Genomic DNA, 19,648 nt, shown 5'->3' on the forward strand with positions numbered 1-19,648 from the left:
TGTGGGAAAAGTCAAAGCGTTCATTCATTAGTCATTTGTAACTTGGAACACATTTTCTCATTGTCAGCCTTTGGTGGCTGGATTCTAAGGCTAGTTCATAAAAGTGTATTTAAACCACAATGAGGCCACTATAGAAAATAACTAGAAACTAACATTATTGAAGACCAAATGAAAACCTATATTTGCAATATGCTATACATCCAACATAGAGATATATACACATTAAAAATTATAATTTAACAATTTAAATATTATAAAAAATCTTATTATATTTTCTCCATTATAAAGTATGTTAGGACATAATTATTAATTTTCCTCCATGATGAGGTTTCTGACATGATCTGCTTGGGTCCCAATCTCAGCAATGTGGTGCATCTAGAGAGGCAAGAAACTTGTCCTGATCCCACCTGTGGCATCCATTTTCCCAACCCAAGAGTGCCTCAGTTTCCTTTCAGGGTTGACACCCTCATGTTGTACAGGTACAACTACAAATCAAAGGGATGGACATGTAACCCAATACAAGACAATTCTCTCTCCTTCCCGGAATCCTGAATGATGAATAGAAAGACAAAATGTGGTATATCATACATGGAATATTATTCAGCAACAAAAAAAGTAGTGATATATACCACAATATCGATGAACCTTGAAAACATTACATTCAGTCAAAGAAGCTAAACCAAAATACCACATATAGTATAACTTCTTATACGAAATGTCCAGAATACGCAAATCTATAGAGACAGAAAGTAGATGAGTGCCTAGGGCTGGGAGGATTGAAGACAAATGGGGAGTGACTGCTATTGGGAATGGGGTTTCTTTTAGGGGTGATGAAAACATTCTAAAATTAATTGTAGTAATGGATGCTCAACTCTGTGAATATACTGAAAACAAGTGATTCATACATGTTAAATATGTGAATTGTGTGCCATCTGAATAATTTCTAAATAAAGATGAGGGATAACAGATACAAGTATATGTGTTTGTGTGACAGAGAGAGAGAGTGAGTGAGTGCTCTACAGAGACAAGAGTGAAGCCAAGGATTTAGCATGATAACCAAGAATGGAGGAAAACTTTGATTTTGATCTACAGTGCTCAACACGCTGATTTTCATTACAAATTCAACAGTCACCAATTTTTTAAAAAAATCAAGAAATCCAAAACAAAAGGCCCATCTTTCATAAACAACACTGCATCTTGTTTTTCTGCACAGGGACCCAAACCAGTAGAGCAATCACTTATTTGCTTATTTCAGAACGTGGCCATAGTCACAAAGGGTGGAGAGAACTAAGCAAAGGTCCTTTTCTGTTTCGGAGCTGACTTTTCACACGTAAGACTGACAAACTGACCCTGTGACTTCTGCTTCCAGGTCCTCCCCAACAGGCTTCTCAAATAATGAGTTTTAGTTTTCTGGCCGTTCTAAAGTCCTTCCTGTCATAGACCAGAGAGGTCCACCTGAATATCTGAAAACCTTCATGAAAGAAAGTGGCATCGTGAGAGAATTACACAATGGTGGGAGGGACAGGTTCTTGCTTTCATTTTGAAGTAAAACTGGTTGTCCAACAAAGGCCCAATAATTTTTTCATCACGCCATCACAATGTGCTTGCTCCGCAACCCAACATAAACAGCTGGTGTTCCTGCTGCAATCCTCCACTTCAGAGCTATGCAACTGATTTTGTTCCCTGACACATCAAGCCTGCCCCAATCCTATTTCTCAAGCCTGCCCCAATCCTATTTCCTGTCTCTACAAAAGGCAATTAAACCTGTCCCTTCAAAACTGTCAAATAAGGAGATGAACTGTTTGTCCTGAAAATTATAACAGTGAACTTTCCCACACAGAAAGGAACTGCTTCGTGTTCACTTAAAGAATTTCCAAATAAAATAGTTCTGGAGAGGCCCTATGCACATTTAAACTAGCAAAAATAAGCTGGGATAATAATATGTTGACCCAGCTATGGGAAAACCCCTGTGGGTTCTATATTGGTTCAGTGTCTCTGGAAGATAATACTGTAACAGGTGACAAGAGCTCCAAAACTTGTTACTCTTTCACCTAATCAATCGCACCTGGGGAACATACTCCCTGGAATTCATACAAAAATACAATTTGAACAGAAATGAGCATAAGAACTCTGTATATGATAGCAAATAATTGAAAATAACCAACATTATTGTGGAGAACATTACGGTAAACACTGACTATGTAACAGGATAAAATACAAGTAATGTTATTTGACCATTTAAATATTTGTATAGAAATGTGCATAAAGAAGTAAGTTACAAGTAAAAAGTAACATGAGGAACTGAATACAAATATTCAACAACATGTGTACAAATAAATATCCCAGAATGTTCAGAAATCTTTTTAGTAGTTATATAAAAGGAGTTTAATAACTACCCCAATTCAGCTTTTTCTCCTATAAAGTTGCTTAAGGTCATCGTTTAAAAAAAAGAGTATACACATATAAAGTGTCATGCAGGCTTAGATGTACTACTGGGTTTTTTTTAAAAGTTATGTAAACGTTAGCTATTACGTTTACTAATACGGAACAAAAAATAAGAGAACCCAACCAAGGAAAGAGCTCATACAGGTATGGTGTCCATCCGTGTATTATGTGGGGGTTTATTTCCTCTGCATTTGAGACTCAGATCAAATTCAATATGCCTAAGATAATTTTTAGGATGCTAGATTCATATCATATTTCCTTGATGAGCTAAGATACCTTTCTTCTAATAACTTGAACTGCTTTATAAATATTATCTTCTTTATTTTCACAAATATCAATCAATACCCCTGATCTGGGGTCAGAATGGTGAAATCAAGTGGGTAGCAAAGCTGCATGTTTTTATTCAGATTGACACATTGTTGTGTTATATACAGCTGGGACTGAGTATGAGCAGAATTAATGATTGAGCAGAGCTTGTTAAATGTGACCTACATGGTTCGATCCCTGGGTTGGGAAGATGCCCTGGAGGAGGGCCCGGCAACCCCACTCCCGTATTCTTGCCTCAAGAATCCCCGTGGACAGAAGAGCCTGGCTGGCCACAGTCCACGTGTTCGCAGAGTTGGACATGACTGAGCAACTAAGCACACTTCACAGCATGGACCATTTGCACCAAATCATCAGCTGCTTAATAAAAATGCAGATTCTTAGACCCCCACCCCAGTCTTGAATCAACATATCTCCTGGTATGGCCTGGAAAAATAAATTTTTAATCAGGAACTTCAGGTGATTTTTATGTCCCAGAAAGCCTAAGATTCACTGCTGTGCAAGCCTATGAGAGAGTGGTTGGTTGATTCATTAATTCATAAAACACTGAGGGCATACACAGTGCCAGACTCTCTGTCAAGTGCTAGGGAGTGAAGTCCAATAAGATACCGTTGCTGCTCCTGGATACAATACGATATGCATATTGTGCAGGAATGTGCACAGTGCTTTGTGAGCAAAGAGAAGAGTTAATAATTCAGCCGTGGAATACTTAGGAATGCTTCCTGTTCCAGGAAAAGGAAACTTTGGGATCATATTTTGAAGGAAAAAAAGAAGTCAGTAGGAATAGGACTGATGGGGGAAAAAAACAATGCATTTCAAGCATTTTTAACATTTTTTAACATTTCATTGACATTAGGTTTCTATACTCCTACTTCAAGTATTTTAACCACTGGGTTACCCTGTTATTCTTAACAAGAGGCATAGCTAGAAGAGCAAAGAAAAAGAGTCTGAACTCAGTGACTTGGTCCTGAGCTTTGCCATTTGCTAGCTGTTCTGTTTTCAAGTACATCAGTTAACCAAGCTGGGTCTTCGTTTCATTACTCGGGAAATGAAGGGGCTGGGCTATATGATCTCCTGGGCACCTTTCCAGCTCTAACTGGCAAAGATGCCTAAGACTTTCCAAGCGGAACAATGAGCACTGTCATCTACATCAGCAGCTGTGCTAGGAAACTGAACAGCTCCAGAAGGCTTCTCTCTGGTTTTCATACCAAAAGGAAAATTCTTTCACTCTATCCCTGTGTGGCCAGCAGCCAAAAAGGTTGGAAGGATTTTTATAAGTGATGAAAAAAAAGAAAAACCAACCTTGTCTATAAGTATTTAAAGAGGTTTAGGATTTTCCTGAATCTGACATGTTTTAAACAACAGTGAAAGGACTGGGATAAAGAAAAGCTAACATATAATTTACTCTGAGTTTACATATAGTTACGCTTCAGTTCAGCTCAGTTCAGTTCAGTCGCTCAGTCTTGTCCAACTCTTTGGGACCCCATGGACTGCAGCACGCCAGGCCTCCCCGTCCATCACCAACTCCCAGAGTTTACTCAAACTCGTGTCCATTGAGTCGGTGATGCCATCCAACCATCTCATCCCCTGCTCTCCCCTTCTCCTCCCGCCTTCAATCTTCCCCAGCATCAGGGTCTTTTCCAGTGAGTCAGTTCTTCACATCAGGTGGCCTAAGTATTGGAGTTTCAGCCTCAGAATCAGTCCTTCCAATAAATATTCAGGACTGATTTCCCTTAGGATGGACTGGTTGGATCTCTTCTGTCCAAAGGACTCTGAAGAGTCTTATCCAACACCACAGTTCAAAAGCATCAATTCTGCAGTCTCAGCTTTCTTTATAGACCAACTCTAACATCTATGCGTGACTACTGGAAAAACAACAGCTTTGACTAGATGGACCTTTCTTGTCAAAGTAATGTCTCTGCTTTTTAATATGCTATCTAGGTTGGTCATAACTTTTCTTCCAAGGAGCAAGAGTCTTTTAATTTTATGGCTGCAGTCACCATCTGCAGTGATTTTGGAGCTCAAAAAGATAAAGTCTGTCCCTGTTTCCACTGTTTCCCCATCTAATTGCCATGAAGTGATGGGACCAGATGCCATGATCTTCGTTTTCTGAATGTTGAGCTTTAAGCCAACTTTTTCACTCTCCTCTTTAACTTTCATCAAGAGGCTCTTTAGTTCTTTACTTTCTGCCATAAGGGTGGTGTCATCTGCATATCTGAGGTTATTGATATTTCTCCTGGCAGTCTTGATTCCAGCTTGTGCTTTGTTCAGTACAGCATTTTGCATGATGTACCCTGCATATAAGTTAAATAAGTAGTGTGACAATATACAGCCTTGACATATTACTTTCCCTATGTGGAACCAGTCTATTGTTCCATATCCAGTTCTAACTGTTGCTTCCTGACCTGCATACAGATTCCTCAGGAAGCAGGACAGATAGTCTGGTATTCCCATCTCTTTCAGAATTTTCCACAGTTTACTATGATCCACAAAGGCTTTGGCATAGTCAATAAAGCAGAAGTAGATGTTTTTCTGGAACTCTCTGGCTTTTTTCATGATCCAGTGGATGTTCACAACTTGATCTCTGGTTCCTCTGCCTTTTCTAAAACCAGATTGAACATCTGGAAGTTCATGGTTCACGTATTGCTGAAGCCTCGCTTGGAGAATTTTGAGCATTATTTTACTAACATGTGAGATGAGTGCAATTGTGCGGTAGTTTGAGCATTCTTTGGCATTGCCTTTCTTTGGGACTGGAATGAAAACTGACCTTTTCCAGTCCTGTGGCCCCTGCTGAGTTTTCCAAATTTGCTGGCATATTGAGTGCAGCACTTTCACAGCATCATCTTTCAGGATTTGGAATAGCTCAACTGGAATTCCATCACCTCCACTAGCTTTGTTCGTAGTGATGCTTTCTAAGCCCCATTTGACTTCACATTCCAGGATGTCTGGCTCTATGTGAGTGATCACACCATAGTGATTATCTGGGTCATGAAGATCTTTTTTGTACAGTTCTTCTGTGTATTCTTGCTACCTCCTTTTAGTATCTTCTGCTTATTAGGTCCATACCATTTCTGTCCTTTATCAAGCCCATCTTTGCATGAAATGTTCCTTTGGTATCTCTGATTTTCTTGAAGAGATCTCTAGTCTTTCCCATTCTGCTGTTTTCCTCTATGTCTTTGCATTGATCGCTGAAGAAGGCTTTCTTATCTCTTCTTGCTATTCTTTGGAACTCTGCATTCAGATGCTTATATCTTTCCTTTTCTCCTTTGCTTTTTGCTTCTCTTCTTTTCACAGCTATTTGTAAGGCCTCCCCAGACAGCCATTTTGCTTTTTTGCATTTCTTTTCCATTGGGATAGTCTTGATCCCTGTCTCCTGTACAATGTCATGAACCTCAGTCCATAGTTCATCAGGTACTCTATCAGATCTAGTCCCTTAAATCTATTTCTCACTTCCACTGCATAATCATAAGGGATTTGATTTAGGTCATACCTGAATGGTCTAGTGGTTTTCCCTACTTCTTCAATTTAAGTCTGAATTTGGCAATAAGGAGTTCATGATCTGAGCCACAGTCAGCTCCCAGTCTTGTTTTTGTTGAGTGAATAGAGCTTCTCCATCTTTAGCTGCAAAGAATATAGTCACTTTGATTTCAGTGTTAACCATCTGGTGATGTCCATGTGTAGAGTCTTCTCTTGTGTTGTTGGAAGAGGGTGTTTACTATGACCAGTGCATTTTCTTGGCAAAACTCTGTTAGCCTTTGCCCTGCTTCATTCCGTATTCCAAGGCCAAATTTGCCTGTTACTCCAGGTGTTTCTTGACTTCCTACTTTTGCATTCCAGTCCCCTATGATGAAAAGGACATCTTTTGGGGGTGTTAGTTCTAGAAGGTCTTGTAGGTCTTCATAGAACCATTCAACTTCAGCTTTTTCAGCATTACTGGTTGGGGCATAGACTTGGATTACTGTGATATTGAATGGTTTGCCTTGGAAACGAACAGAGATCATTCTGTCATTTTTGAGGCTGCATCCAAGTACTGCATTTCAGACTCTTTTGTTGACCATGATGGCTACTCCATTTCTTGCAAGGGATTCTTGCCCACAGTAGTACATATAATGGTCATCTGAGTTAAATTCACCCATTCCAGTCCATTTTAATTTGCTGATTCCTAGAATGTCGACGGAGAAGGCAATGGCACCCCACTCCAGCCTTTTGCCTAGAAAATCCCATGGACAGAGGAGCCTGGTGGGCTGCAGTCCATGGGGTCACTAGAGTCGGACACAACTAAGCGACATCACTTTCACTTTTCACTTTCCTGCATTGGAGAAGGAAATGGCAACCCACTCCAGTGTTCTTGCCTGGAGAATCCCAGGGACGGGGGAGCCTGGTGGGCTGCCATCTATGGGGTCACACAGAGTTGGACACGACTGAAATGACTTAGCAGCAGCAGCAGAATGTCAACGTTCACTCTTGCCATCTCTTGTTTGACCACTTCCAATTTGCCTTGATTCATGAACCTGACATTCCAGGTTCCTATGCAACATTGCTCTTTACAGCATCGGACCTTGCTTCTATCACCAGTCACATCCACAACTGGGTATTGTTTTGCTTTGGCTCCATCCCTTCATTCTTTCTGGAGTTATTTCTCCACTGATCTCCTGCAGCATATTGGGCACCTATTGACCTGGGGAGTTCCTCTTTCAGTATCCTATCATTTTGCCTTTTCATACTGTTCATGGGGTTCTCAAGGCAAGAATACTGAAGTGGTTTGCCATTCCCTTCTCCAGTGGAACACATTCTGTCAGACCTCTCCATCATGAAACTGGGTCTTGTTCTGATGGGCAGGGCTGTGCTCAGTAAATCTTTAATTTAATTTTCTGTTGAAGGGCGGGGCTGTGTTCCCTCCATGTTATTTGACCTGAGGCCAAACTCTGGTGGAGGTAATGAAGATAACCGCGACCTCCTTCAAAAGGTCCCATGCAGGCACTGCCTCACTCAGTGACCCCGACCCTCAGCAGGCCAACGCCAACCCATGCCTCTGCAAGAGACTCCTGGACACTCACAGGAAGTCTGGGTCAGTCTCTTGTATGGTCACCGCTCCTTTCTCCTGGGTCTAGTGCACACAGGGTTCTGTTTGTGCCCTCGCAGTGTCTGTTTCCCCAGTCCTGTGTAAGTTCTGGTGGCTCTATGGTGGGTTAATGGTGACCTCCTCCAAGAGGGCCACTGCAGGTCTACTGCACCCAGAGCCTCTGCCCCCACAGCAGTCCAGTGCTGACTCGTACCTCCTCAGGAGACACCCAAACACAGTACTTTCTCAGTCTCTGGGTCCTGGTGGGCACAAGGTATGTTTGAGCCCTCTAAGCGTCTCTGCCGAGTATAGAGTTTGATTCTAAATGCAATTTTGCCCCTCCTACCATCTTGGTGGGGCTTCTCCTTTGCCCTTGGATGTGGGATATCTCCATAGTTATTCTTAGTAACTAACTACTGACTATAAAACACTCAACAACTACAAAGTGTAAAGTACACAGCTGGTAATAAATAATAATTAGAGACATTAGTGGGTGGCATATATACGGATGTAGTCACAAGCACAGAGTATAATTAAACCTTGCCGAATAGCCATTTTTCAGGACTGGAAATGATTTACACCAAATAAATGGTGAAAGAGTGTCCCTCCCCAAACTTCCTGAAGTATAAGGTTAGGGCACTGTTATATAAAAACAATAATAAAGCTTTTAAAATTTGTTGTATGTATGTAGGAAAAACTAGCTCTGAATGATGTAAATAACACATAGCTGGATCACAGTTCAGGGCATGGATAAAGTCTGATAGCACTAAGCTAGCACAGAGTGAGAAATTCCTGGAACTGACCCTACAAAAATGATCTAAGGCTTTTTCTGAGATGTATCCTCAGATACTTTCAGTGAAGCATACCTTTAAATTTGAAAGGTTACAAAATTAATTTCTGTAACAAATTTTATATGTATATAATATATAATGTTATAACATATATAATATATAGATAGATATATTATATATTACATATCCATTAATAATATTATACATATTATTTATATCTATGTATACATCTATCTCCATCCTTGCATATATATAAATGCGTACATTTTGAATAATGAATTCCTCAGAAGTCCATCAGTCTGAGGCTTTAAAATAAATATTTCAAGCTTTAGAGTTTCTCATATTTTCCCCCTCTTCTCATAGACATGCCATAAATGTACAACTTCTGCAAGATGATTCAACAGGTGGAAACAGGACTACAAAGAGAAGTCTGCCCCTATTAACAAGTTGTGGAACTTATGTTTCTTCCTCACAGGGGAGTCCCAGATCCCTTTCACTCGGAAAATTCCTCTGAATACAGAAGAATATTTATTAGATGACTAGTGTTTGGGGATTCCTGCAGCAAGCCTAAAGAAGAAGGATCACTCACTGTCTTCAGCGATTCACCAAAGGATCTCCTCCCCATAGTCCCCAGATATCACCTTGTAAGTTAGTTTCTCTCCTGCATTAACGCCACCTACTAGTGAGGGAGCACAGTCACCGAAAAAAACACCTGTAAATACTGAGTGTTTTTTATTTGTAACTGTTGGCTAAAAGGGGGGTGTTCCCCAGAAAAATGTGCTGAGATATAAAGAAACAGATCTAACACAGGTAAATTTATGTTCTCAAAGAGGAAAGACATAACAGGAGCAGAAGTAATATTTAAAGAAATATTGTTGAGAAAAATAACCAAGACATGGATTTGTAAAGCTCTACAAACTTCCATCACAGCAATACAGAGAAAATTAAACCATCATAGTAAAAGCTGAAGATCAAAGAGAAGTTTTAAATACTCTTAAAAACATCTGGGAAAAAGACATGTTACCTTTGAAATGTAATAATAAAACTAATAACTGACTTATCAACTGAAAAAGTAAAGTCCAAAACCAATCTTTAAGGTGTTGAAGGAAAACAACTACCAAAATAGAATTTTCTACCCAGTGAAAATATCCTTCATAAATAAAAGATAAGACTTCATCAGATAAAAACTGAGAGAATTTATTACCAACAGAGTCATACTCAAAGAAATAGTGAAGAGAGTTCTTCAGACAGAAGGAAAGTGGTCCCAGCTGGAGGCACAGAAGTGCTGAAAGCAACGAAATACATCAAAAGGGTAAATAAGTGAGTAAATCTAAATGACAGTGACTATAAAACAAAATGATAATAATATGGAATTTTCAATATACATAGAATTAAAATATACAGCAATTACACAAAATGGGGTTCATATGTTCTAAGGTTCTTATACTGTATGCAAAATGATTAAAATACTAATATTAGAATTTTAATAAGTCATGTATGTAGTGTTGTAATCCTATGGAAACAAGAGACTAGGTTAAAAAATAGAAAGAAAGAAAAAAAAAAAACCCAAAGTAGGAGTGTACATTTAAACTCAAATAAAGACTTGAACATAGGACCTGAAACCATAAAGCTCCTGAAGAAAACACTGTAATAAGCTCTGAGACATAGGTCTTGGTGATGTCTTTTTGAATCTGACTCTAAGTGCAAAAGCAACAAAAGCAAAAATAAACAAGTGGAGCTATATCAAACCAAAAAGCTTCTGCACAATACAGGAAACAATCAACAAAATGAAAAGGCAACTTGATGAGAGAAATGGGAGAAAATATTTGCAAATCATATATATGATAAGAGGTTAATATCCAAAAATATATAAATAACTCAAACAACTCAACAACAACAAAAACAAATAATCTGATTTTTAAATGGGCAGAAGATCTGAATAGATGTTTTTCCAAAAAAGAAAGGTACGTGAAAAGGTGCTCAACATCCTTAATCATCAGGGAAATGCATATCAACCACAATGAGACAGCACCTCACAGCCATTAGAATGGCTATAATCAAAAAGACGAAAATAAGAAGCATTGGTGAGGATGCGGAGAAAAGGGAACCCTTGTGTGCACTGGTAGTGGGAAATTCATGCAGCTGTTGTGGAAAACAGTATGGAGTTTCCTCAAAAAGATAAAACTAAAGATGCTATATGATCCAGCAATTCCACTTCTGGGTATTCATCCAAAGAAAATGAAAACACTAATCCCAAAGGATAAGTAAACGCCATTTTCACCACAGCATTATTTACAACAGCCAAGATACAGACACAACTAAGATTCTATCAATGGATAAATGATTAATGAAATTAAACCGGAATATTATTCAGCCACAAAAAAGAATGAAATCTTGCCATTTGTGACAACATGGATAGACTTCAAAGGCCTTATGCTAGATGAAATAACTCAGAAAGAAAGACAAATACCACAGGATCTCTCTTATATGTAGAATCTAAAACAAGCAAAAACTCCATTACAACCAAGTTCATAGATAATACAAAACAGATTAGTGGTTGACAGTGGGCGTGGGGATGGAAGAAATGGGCGAAGCAGGTCAAAGGTTAAAAGAACAGGACATCATACCCAGTTTCAAAGTATAGCAATACAAAAGGGACATCTACTTTAGAATTTTACCTAGGATTCATCTTGCTTATTTCTGAAAACCAGGAAAGAAACTGAAAACTGTAATGATTTATAACATAGTGAGACTTTTATGTATAATGATCTCACTCCTCAAAATGACCTAGGGAAATAAGTAGAATAGCTTAATTATTTTAAGATCCACCAATGTTATAGTGTGTATTAATAGTTCCTTCCCCTTTATTATAGAGAAATATTTCATTTGCATAACTATACCACAATTTGTTTATCCACTTGTTGATGGACATTTGAGTTATTTCCAGATTTTGGCTATTACAAAGCTGTGGAAGGCTTTATATGGACATACGCTTACATTTCTCTTGGGTAAATGCCTAGATGAACTGTTTACAAGTAGTAGGAAAAAGTTATGCAAAAATAGCCAAGAAAAAGCTTGTGCAACTATAGTAGCTGTTATTGTTGTTTAATTGCTAAGTTGTAGCTGACTCTTTTATGACCTCATCAACTGTAGCCAGCCAGGCTCCTCTGTCCATGGGATTTCCCAGGTAAGAATACCGGAGTGGGTTGCTATTTCCTTCTCCAGGGGATCTTCCCGACCTAGGAATTGAATCAATGTCTCCTGCATTGCAGGCAGATTCTTTACCAACTGAGCTACCAGGGAAGACTATCACCATAGTACCAGACAAAAAGAACTTTAGGGCTAGACACATAACTACAAAGAGGACATTTCCTAAATGATCAAGTATCAATTCATCAGAAAGATATAGCAATTCTACATATGTATATACAAAATAATAAAGGCTCAAAATGTATATAGCAAGAACTGCAGAAGAGGAACAATATCAAATCCTCAATTACAGTGAAAAACTTTTAACATACCTCATTCAGTAAGCGATATATTTTTTAAAATTAGGGATATATGAGATTTGAACATGATAAACTTGATATGATTACCTTACATAGAAAACACAACTTCTAGTGACAAAGTACACATCCTTTTTGTGTACAATGAACAATTTACCAAAATTGACCATATAATGGGCCATAAAGCAAATCTTAACAAATTTCAAAAGTGAGAAATCATATATAGAGCAGGTAGGCTGACAGTGGTGTGGAATTAAACTAGAAGTCAACAAAAACATGCTAGTTTTGTAAGTATTTTCTTATTCTTGCCAATGGCAGAATATTAAGCATCATATTCTTTATGTCTGTGCACACAGGTTGAATAAATGGATTTTTAAAAACTGATTAAAAACTAAAGAAAAAAAGAAAAATCATATATAATATCTAGACATAGTAATAGTTATCAACTATTCCATTTTTGAGTATGTAGTATTTTCTTATTTTAAATATAAAAAGTATTAAAAAGAACACTGCAAAATATCTCCATCCTAATTTTGTCTGCCAGTTATGCAGGTTCCCTCCCCACAGACAATCCATATAAGTTTCTTGGGTACCTTTTGTGCACATGGAGTGTACATACAATACATGTATATATGCTTTCCTTCATTTTCTTTACACAATGAGAACAGAATACTTGAGATTCATCTATGTCGTAATGTGTACCAATAGTTCATCCCTTTTTTGATGAAGCATTACATCATATGGATATACTACAACCTGTTTATCCATTCACTAGTGATCAGCATTATGCTTTTTTCCCCTAATAGATAAGGACGTTACGAATGCCCTCATTCTTTTTGCAGTTGTATATGTATTCTATTATACAGATGGGAAATGATTTCTCAACTAGTGTCTTTTATGTATTTTTGTTGTTTCTAATTTTTTTAATTGAGATACAACTGACATATAAAATTATATTAGTTTCAGGTATATAACATAATGATTCAGTGTTTGTAAATATTGTGAAGTGATTGCCACAATAAGTAGATAACATTTGTCACCGTATATAGTTACAAAATCTTTTTCTTATGATGAGAACTTTTAAGATCTATTCTCTTAGCAACTTTCAAATATGCAACACAGTATTATTAACTATAGTCACTGTACTGTGCATTACATCCCCATGACTTATTTATTTTAAAACTGGAAGTCTGTACCTTTTGACTCCCTTCACCAATTTTGCTCACTCCCCACCCTCTGCCTCTGGTAATTACCAATCTGTTTTCTGTATCTATGAGTTTGTTTGGTTTAGGTTCTACATATAGATAAGATCTGGCTCCCCTGGTAACTCAGTAAAGAATCTACCTGCAATGCAGGAGACCCTGATTTGATTCCTAGGCCGGGAAGATCCCCTGGAGAAGGAAATGGCAACCCACTCCAGTATTCTTGCCTGGGAAATCCCGTGGACAGAGGAGGCTGGTAGACTACAGTCCATGGTGCTGCAAAAGAGCTGAACATGATTTAGAGACTAAACTACCATAGGTGAGACCATACGGTATTTTTTGTCCTCTGACTTACTTCACTTAACATAATGCCCTCAAGATCCGTCTGTGTAGTCAGTCACAAATGGCAGCATGTAAAAAAATTTTTGAGGGACTTCCATACTGTGTTCCAAATTGGCTGTACCAATTTACATCCTGTGTTGTCCCTATACTTTTGCCAGCACAAATGATGCTCAATAAATTGCACATTTGTTAATTTATACATTTATAAGTATATCTCTGGAATAAAGTCCTACAAGTGGAACTGTTGGGTCAAAGGATTTGTGTTTGTCCTTCTTAGTATTTTACCAATACTTGAGCCAGCAATGTAAGAATATACAAAATAGTTTCATCAAATTTAAGAGTCAATGAACTAATTGGCTATTCTGCCTATGGTTATCTGTAACTGCCCTGTAGAGTCAAGATCTGTTTGCATTATTAAACAAAACCAAAATCTTCACTGAGGAGCTTTTCTGCCTTTTGTGGGCAGGAAGCTGTCATCTAATGAAGTTAATCCCTTCGTTTACAGGGCAACTGTAAAGTTCAGGGCTCTAAGGTTGATTACCTCCCATCAGACTGAAGATTTGATCTATATATACTGAGATTGTGGTCTCAATGAAAAGGACTCAAAGTTGGCAGTTGGATAATCAGTCTGATGCAGAACTATGAGAGGTCAGGTGGCAGATGTAAATTCGGTCAGGTTTGAGCTAGGGGTTGTTTTCCCAGCAGGGGTGAGAGCCCTATACCTCTCCACCTATGGTTTCTCACTCATTTCCCTAGCAACCCATCACACAGATGGCTGTATGTGGTACCTGCAGTGATGTGGTCAGAAACTGCGGTCCTAGAGCAAAGCCATACAACCTTGCTAGAGAGCAACTGAACCAACTGCTATTTGAGTCCTCTTCAGGGAGTCTACTCTGAGAAAACCCAGGTCACAAGAGCTCCCAATAAGCCAGTCATAAAGGATTCTCAAAGCAGTGTCTGAACACAGAAGAACTTATGGAACAAAATTTTGCAAACTCATGAAATAAAAATAGGTTTCTAAATGCTGAGAAAAACATCCTAATTATTAGGACTGTGGAAAGATGACACAGCTTTTTAGTGAGAACAGAAAAACCATGCTGCTATTTATAAGTGTTTACATTATGCCTGGCCCTGCACTGAGCACTGATGCGTGCCATCCCACTGAATCCTCACATCAACACTCGAAACTGAGTTTATCAGGGCTCGAAATGTCTGGGAGTCAGGATTTGAACCCAAGGCTATCTGACTCCAAAGACTGTGCTCTTAGTCACTATGATTACATAAGCTCAAAAAAAAATGTATTTAAATTTAAGTGCACTATTTAAAAATATACAGAAGAAAAACCACTAGAAGGAAATAGTATTCACAGTTGTATTAGAGAGGCAGGATAATAAAAGTTTTACCCCCTCATTTTCTTTTCTTTTTCCAAATTGTTTATGCTATGGTTGCCATAATCTTATAACAAATCATGTACACACACACACGTATTTTTAACCTCCCGTGTGTCAACTTTCTGAGTACTTTAAATTCTTTTGCTGAGACACACAGGAATGAGTCTAAATTATCTTAAGAGTCTCTTGAGGGCCCCCTTAATCATTATTTTGCTTCTGAGCCTCTTGCAATTTATAAATAAAACTGTGTCAGTATATTTTGAGCCCTTGTATCCACTCCTGATCATCTGGATTCAATTAATCTCAACAAATCTTTTTGGGTGCTGTTAAAAGCACCTCATTTCTCCACTCTGATCTGTGATTTATCTAAGTTATTTGTCCCAGCTCCTTCAGTAAGACCCTGACAGCCTTCTGGACTCTGCTACCCATGTAACTGCAGCTGTGAAGTACAAACGCCTTTTACTGTGAGATAAAATGGGGTGATTTTAACACCTTCCTTTTTTGTGAGTTTCTCACACAAAGCTAAGTGGAATTTAGCTTAATTTATTGAGGTGACTGAGAAAATTTTGGTTTACCCTTGAACACAGCCTCAACCTATGCCGCACAAACGGACGGTAAGACTGGTTGTATCTTCTTGCATGCCCTATATCACAATGGTTCTCAAAGTGTGAACCCCAGAACAAAAACATAACATTCCTCTGGAATCCGTTAGAAACACACCTTCTTGGGCCTCACTCCAGGCCTGTGCTGTGCTTAGTCACTCAGCTGCATCCAACTCTTTGCAGCCCCACAGACTGTAACCCACCAGGCTCCTCTGTCCATGGGGAGTCTCCAGGCAAGAATACTGGACTGGGTAGCCTATCCCTTCTATAGGGGATCTTCCTGACCCAGGAATCAAACTGGGGCCTCCTGCATTGCAGGCGGATTCTTTCCCAGCTGAGCTACCAGGGAAGCCCCCACTCCAGGCCTACTGAATGCTAAACTCTGCGGTGGGGTCCAGAAGTCTATGTTTTAACAAGCCCTCCAGGTGATTCTGACTGCTCTCATGTCTGAGAATCTCAGGTCTATGGTAGCAGACAAATCCCAGCTCTACCTGCTAGCTTCCCCTCAGACCTTGGACTTAGCCATGTGATCATCCTTCTTGATGCTTCCCAGGTGGCTCTAGCGGTAAAGAACCTGTCTGCCAATGCTGGAGACATAAGAGACGTGGCTTTGATCCCTGGGTTGGGAAGATCCTCTGGAGGAGGGCATGGCAACCCACTCCAGTATTCTTGCCTGGAGAATTCCATGAACAGAGGAGCCTGGTGCACTAGTCAACGGGGTCGCAAAGGGTCAGACACAAATGAAGCAACTTAGCATGCACACACCCTTCCTTGGTCTATCTAACTCTGCCTAGCTGGTTAATTTGAAGATCAAGATTCTGATAGACATTCATTTAATGATGCTTAAATATCTACCCGATCAGATTTAACTAAAATATGCCACTTTATACAAATTGTTATTGCACCCCAAAATAACCACCTCTCCCAGTCCCTTCTTCCTCTGAGCCCAACCATCTGCTCAAAATTTATTTTAGATTGGAGGATGGGAACAGTGCTCCCTTAAATCAAAGAAACTACACTGTTCCTAAGTTACTAAGCTATTAAGAGTGAACTACTGTTTACATTAGGAAAAAGCTCTGAAGTGAGGGGCAGTGGAGACTAGGAAGGGAAAGATTCCGGAGAAAGAGCAAGGTGAGAAGAGATGCAAAATGAAGAAAATGTCTTGGTTGAAAAGAATAGAAAGGAAAGATGAGGTGTAAGCCCAGAAGTCTGACACTGATTTATTCTTTCAGCAAATATTTGTTGAGCACCTACTGCTCAAGGTTCTACAGAGACGAAAGCAGATAAAACTCTCTGCTGTTAGGAAGCCGACTTTTGAAAATTTTTATTTCTTTTTTAATTGAAGGACAATTGCTTTACAGAATTTTGTTGGTTTCTGCCAAATATCAACATGAATCAGCCAAGGTATACATATGTCCCCTCCCTCTTGAACCTCCCTCCCATCTCCCTCCCCGTCCCACCCCTGTAGGTTGTTACAGAGCCCCTTTTTGAGTTCCCTGAGCCATACAGCAAATTCCCATTGGCTATCTATTTTACATATGGTAATGTAAGTTTCCATGTTACTCCATACATCTCACCCTCTCCTTCCTCCCCCAACCCAGGTCTGTAAGCCTATTCTGTATGTCTCTCCACTGCTGCCCTGCAAATAATTTCATCAGTACTATCTTTCTAGATTCAATATATATGCGTTAGTATATGATATTTTTCTTTCTCTTTCTGACTTCTTCACTCTGTGTAATAGGCTCTAGGTTCATCCACCTCATTAGAACTGACTCAAATGCATTCCTTTTTATGGCTGAGTAATATTCCATTGTATATATGTACCACAGCTTCTTTATCCATTCATCTATCGATGGATATCTAGGTTGGGAAGCTAACATTTGAATGTGCAATGATGTCTGAGCTTCTGCACCATTAGTGGGTCCCAAGCATTGCCCTATTCAGTGATTTTTCAGCTCATGTTTCTACTAGGTTCATGACAGTAGGTGTCTGAGGCAAGGCAATCTTTAGGTGCCTTTGTGGGAGGGGAAGAGATGGCCAAAGTGAGGGGAAATTGTTTCAAAAGGGAAGGTAATCAGACTCCTTTCAACTAAGTAAATTCAAATTTGGCCTCTTAGAGAGCAAAGGAGGCTTCTGAATTTTATTTCTAAGTTCCTAGTATCACATACATTCTACATATCCAAATCTGTCCTCATAACCTCTTCCCATGTCCAGAAAAGGACACTGAATTAGAGAAGAATTGGGTGACTGGATCAAGTTCTGATGCAGAGGCTGTTCAGACCTAAAAAGTCAAGTCTTCCTCTCCCAGTTTTTTTTTCCTTGCCAAATGGGCATATTTACATTCACTTAGCTTTAGCACTCGTCCTGTTCCAGAAGCGAGGCCCAGTCTTTTGCCAATATTTTCCAGGAAACCACCATGTCTTTTATCACTTTTGCAAATATTCTTTCCTGCTGGTCTCAGAAAGAGACTCATTTGGGGACTCTGTCCACTATTTGCATAAAAATCCTAAAGCTATATCCTTAATAAAATTCCTATCCAGTTATAAAAATAAGTTCCTTTACGAATTTACGGTTGCTTGTACACACTGCTATATGTAAAATGGATAAACAACAAGGACCTACTGTATACCACATGGAATTCTGTTCCGTGTTCTGCGGCAGCCTGGATGGGAGGGGGGTTCAGGAGAGGATGGATACATCTGTATGTATGGCTGAGTCCCTCTGCTGTTCAACTGAAACTATCACAACATTGTTAATCAGTTATACCCCAATACAAAATAAAAAGTTTAAGTAAAAAAAAAAATAAGTTCCTTTATTAATCCCTTACTAAAATGTTGGGCATGTTAGTGTGATATACACAGAAGTAAAAGTCCCTTAAATCACTCCCTAATAATTGTGAGCATACTCTGTGCACTAAACAGTTACCCAAGGTGATGGTTATTAGAGTAGTTGCTTTGTCAAAATTGCAAAGCCTGAGTTATAGACCAAGAAATAGTTCAAGTCAAGAATACTGGCTAAAAATACTAGATCTAGCTCATCTAATTTTGGGGAAGGAGAGGTTTCTTTTTTCTTTTTTGGCTGTTCCATGTGGCATGTGGGATCTTAGTTCCCCAACCAGGAACTGAATCCACTCCCCTTGCACCACCAAGTGGAACCCTAACCGTTGCACCACCAGGGAACTCCTGAGAACAGGTTCCTCATGTGGTACTTCCCCCGTGTGCAATATTAGAAAAACGATACCGTACTTACTGAATGAAAGTACAGCAAAAAACTTACACTATTGGGTATATTCTTAATACTGAGAAGTAAGAACAACTAGAGAACATGCACAGTAAGGTTATGAGAACTTTTTTTAAAGAGACAGTGGTAAAAAGTAAGGATTGTATAGAAAGAAATTTCCTTCTTCCTCCATTAAGTGATGATTCTTTCTTATTACTCATTTTAAAATCAAAACAGTTCAAAGAGTCTCAAAGTAATTATAAAGATGACCTTAACACATTCTGTTTAGATGCTTAGAAAATTATGCAAAATATTTATAATTAGGCCCATGTATGAACCTTTCCTTTTATGTAGTGAGATTTTTTTTTCTTTTTTAGAAAACTTTAATATGAAACCTTCTGATATTCAAGTTAATACCATAACAACAAGGATAACGTGACCAAATTTTGAACACCTCCTTTGCTATCTCTGTCCTGCAATCCTTTTCCTTCCAACTGTGAGTCTCAAATTTGAGTATACATAAGAATCAGTCAGGAAACTGGTCAATAGTGTAGGTGTCTGGGCGTCATCTGTGTCAGAGCTGGCTAGAATCTGCACTTTCAACAGCCACAAAGGTTCCAGAGCTGTCCATCTAAGCACACTTGAGAACAAGCAATGACCTCAAAGACAATGGGAAACCTAGATGTTAAAACAACCTTAAAATCTCAGGTAATGATACCTATTTGGTGCTCACTTGGATGGAACTAGGAGGAAAATGTGTATCT

General features: G+C 38.9%; 1 protein-coding gene across 3 annotated transcripts in view; it reads right to left on the bottom strand.

Annotated features, from left to right (window-relative positions):
* Positions 1-19,648, bottom strand: part of DOCK8 (dedicator of cytokinesis 8) — a 266,249-nt gene that overhangs the window by 189,281 nt on the left and 57,320 nt on the right. The window lies entirely within an intron of this gene.

The sequence above is a fragment of the Bos indicus x Bos taurus genome, chromosome 8 (assembly GCF_003369695.1).
Source record: "Bos indicus x Bos taurus breed Angus x Brahman F1 hybrid chromosome 8, Bos_hybrid_MaternalHap_v2.0, whole genome shotgun sequence".
NCBI lineage: Eukaryota > Metazoa > Chordata > Mammalia > Artiodactyla > Bovidae > Bos > Bos indicus x Bos taurus.